We start from the raw sequence: 3,440 nt of genomic DNA on the forward strand, positions 1-3,440 counted from the left end.
TGTGTGTGAGTGTGTGCGTGCGCGCGTGCTCGCTCTCTTGTTTTTAAAACATGTAGCCACACTTTAGAGATTTAGTCTATAATTGTCTTGTGTTTGTGTTTTTATGATTTAACATTAAGATTTACCTTCACTGGAACTGAAACATCTAAAGGGAGAATTTTGAATGTAGCCCATTCCCTTTTACCCCCTATTAGAATTGAAAACCAAATGTAAAATTGCATCATATAAATGTAATCTACTGTGTATATCTATCTCATGTAGGGTTACAAAAATACATCTTAATCTGAATATACAGCTCCTAACCACACATGAAGATGTGTTTTTTTGTAGACAGCGAACAATTTGCAGCTCATGGTGTATTATTTTTCAGCAAACACATTTCTAAACCTCAGATGGTAAAGCTGAGCCTGTAAATGGGCGGGTCAGAGCGCAGGAGCAGGCCAGGCTTGGCTCTGCTCTGGGCTGTAGCAGAAACACAGTACAGGCTGAAATGTTGAACCAAGGTCCTTTGTGTTATTGCTGACGTTATGTTTCAATCCCTATTCCCCCCCGGCACTCTTTGATGATCGTACAGCAAACGCAGGCACTGAGTAGGCGTAGTGAAGTAAGACAGATAATGACCAGTACTTGTATCGTAATAGCCGCTAACACCAGAACAGCACTTTGACCCACCCCCCACTTCACTTCTGTGTCCTCATCTTAAAGGACATTGCTGTCTTTCCCTAAGTCATTTTACAGTACATATGGATTATAGTTTAACTTTTTAAGACTGTGTTGTTGAGCTGTGGAATTTCTCTGTGGAAAAAGGAATCCTAACAAAAAAGATCTTTTGTCATGCTGAATATTGATCACACCACAAAGATGACAGGCTGATGGCCATGGACAAGTCCAGTGTCTGTGTGAGAGGAAATCTCTAATCAGTAACCTGTACTCACAATCTAGAAAACGTCATGGAAAGACATTGACAACTAGCAAACCTACTGTACGATTTTATGCGATTTTTATGATTTATTGTAATTCTAGAAGTATTGAGATTCAATAGTATTGAATATTGCAATTTTCTTTTCCTTATTTAATGAAAACAAAAGTTAAATAATACACTTCTAGAGAAAATAATTCATGAGGCCTTTCAAAAAACTAAATGTTTTCTGAAAAATAATGCACATCACATGTCAGTCAGTCTGATATATATTTATTTGTAAAGAAGACCGCAACAGGGATTGTCTGCATTTTCTGTTTAGTTGGGTTTGCTGGAAACTGATATCATGTAGTCGCTGTCGGCATTCCCGTATAAACAGAAAATATTTAGGTGAATCATTGGTAAAAAAATGTATTAAAAAATATTAATTCTGGGGAAAAGATTCAAAAATCTTCACAATTAACATCACAATGCATACGTGAACCGATATGTTTTCCCACACCTACTGGGAATCTGCCAACTCATGGCCTTTTGCTTTGGGAAGAAAAGAAAAAGCAGAAGTGAAATATAAGAAGAAACTGAACTAAATGAGTAGAATCACTGATTTGCTTCAGACTAAATTACAGCCAATCAGATAGCTCTCTTACACCAACTTTTTCTGCCTTTGACTCAGTTGACAAAATGGACCAACTTAAGTTGTTTTAGGTTGTTGATGGTAATTGTACAGTGGGTTTTTGGAGCTTCTTATCTGAAAACAGCTGCCCACTGCAGCCCAAAACAGCACTAAGACAGTGATGAGAGTGAACCCAAACAGTAAAGTTGTGGGTCAGACAACTAAGCAATGAGTTGAAACTCACTATAAAGCTCTGTAAAGCTGAGAGGAGCTGCAGCTTTAAGTGATAATTCTCTGTAGGTTCATCACTACGAGCAACCCCTTTCACATTGTCACAGTGTTTTTTTTAAAGATTATTTTGGGGTATTTCAGCCTTTATCATTGACAGGACAATTGAAGTCATGAGAAGGGAGAGGGAGGGAGGATCGACATGCCGCAAAGGGGCACAGGTCGGAGTTGAACTGCGCCGAGGAGTAAACCTCTACGGGTGCCCGCTCTACCAACCACTCTATTTGCTTTAATTGCCCAAACTTAATGTCAGCTGTTTCAGAGTTCATGTGTAATTGAATTCATTAAATATCAAATATGAGTTTGTGAAGTAACCCAACACTAATGGATAAACTGGACACTTATCCATTTCACACATGTCTTGTTAAGCAGTTCATATTGAACTCTAATCAATGCAGTTGTCCACCTCAGCCACATAACAGCTTTTCTCTTAGCCACAAACTAACCAACAGCCAAAACCATTGCTAGTTAATAACAATTGAACTGTAGATTTAATCGTGTGTGTGTGTGTGTGTGTGTGTGTGTGTGTGTGTGTGTGTGTGTGTGTGTGTGTGTGTGTGTGTGTGTGTGTGTGTGTGTGTGTGTGTGTGCATGCGCGTACGTGCGTGCGTGCGTGTGTGTGTGTTCCCTGGTGTGTGGTATGACATCATCCAGTGAGGTGCTTCGTTGCTGTGACACCCATGGCCTTCTGGAGCCCAGACACCCCCTGTGGAGACCAGAGAGACGTGTCACCTTGATCACTGTGTCCCCGGGAGACTGTCACACACACACATTTAAATTACTACGCTTGTGGGGACTTCACAAACTACATTCAACACTCCCACCCCCCCCACCCCAATCTTGACCTTAACCTTAACCTTTTACTAATAATAAGAAAAATGCTACTATAAACTGTAAAATCAACCAACTAACGGAGTTCCCTCACCTTTCCATACTTGTAAGGACACCTTCTTACCATCTGTTTGTTTATAGTCACATCTTCAGTCATACTGTCAAGCAGAGATTGGATATTTATGTTAAAATAACTGCATTATCTATTTCACTTATATTAATTAATATGATAATTATAATTTCACAGAGCTGTATTTGCAATTACTATAATAACTGAAGATGAACAGGGTTTGTTAGTGGACACAAAAAAGAGATAATGAAAGAAACCACACATGTAATGTGTCAGGTTGAATATCTTTACATTTTTTTCATGTACAGTATAGAGAAAAATGTTTCTAATAATTCATCATTCATTAAAATATATTTCATTGATATTTGTGTATTTTATTTCAGTAATTATCAAGATTATCTTTTTAGCCAAGATGATTCAACTGTAAATATTGAAACAGATTACATAATTATCCCTTTGGACATTTTGTCATTCCAGCAGTAAACATTTGAAAGATTCTACAGGCAAAGCAATGAAATAGAATTAAAACATATTTACAATATCAACAAGTTGTGTTTTGTAGTCATGGGTTGTCGGGCTATACTCTTTATGTCACTTCCTGTACATTGCATCCAGAACTGGTGTTTGTACATATGGATGGATGTATGAACAGGCAGCGTCTAGCTTTACATGATCAAGATAATTTCACAGCCCTCAAATCAATTAGGAGCCAGAAGACA

The 3,440-nt window shown here is 38.1% G+C and overlaps 2 long non-coding RNA genes across 3 annotated transcripts in view; one reads left to right on the forward strand and one right to left on the reverse strand.

The window, feature by feature from the left end:
• Window positions 1–1,873, reverse strand: part of LOC117945453 — a 17,210-nt gene extending 15,337 nt beyond the window's left edge. Inside the window, exon 1 of the long non-coding RNA XR_004656809.1 lies at window positions 1,710–1,873. This is a non-coding gene — a long non-coding RNA (uncharacterized LOC117945453). The remainder of the gene's footprint in view (window positions 1–1,709) is intronic.
• The window catches only part of LOC117945449, a 76,731-nt gene extending 73,718 nt beyond the window's left edge, over window positions 1–3,013 (forward strand). For both annotated transcript variants that reach the window (XR_004656805.1, XR_004656802.1), the window contains one exon: window positions 2,475–3,013. This is a non-coding gene — a long non-coding RNA (uncharacterized LOC117945449). The remainder of the gene's footprint in view (window positions 1–2,474) is intronic.
• Window positions 3,014–3,440: the final 427 nt, after the last annotated feature.

This window comes from Etheostoma cragini, chromosome 5 (genome assembly GCF_013103735.1).
Source record: "Etheostoma cragini isolate CJK2018 chromosome 5, CSU_Ecrag_1.0, whole genome shotgun sequence".
NCBI lineage: Eukaryota > Metazoa > Chordata > Actinopteri > Perciformes > Percidae > Etheostoma > Etheostoma cragini.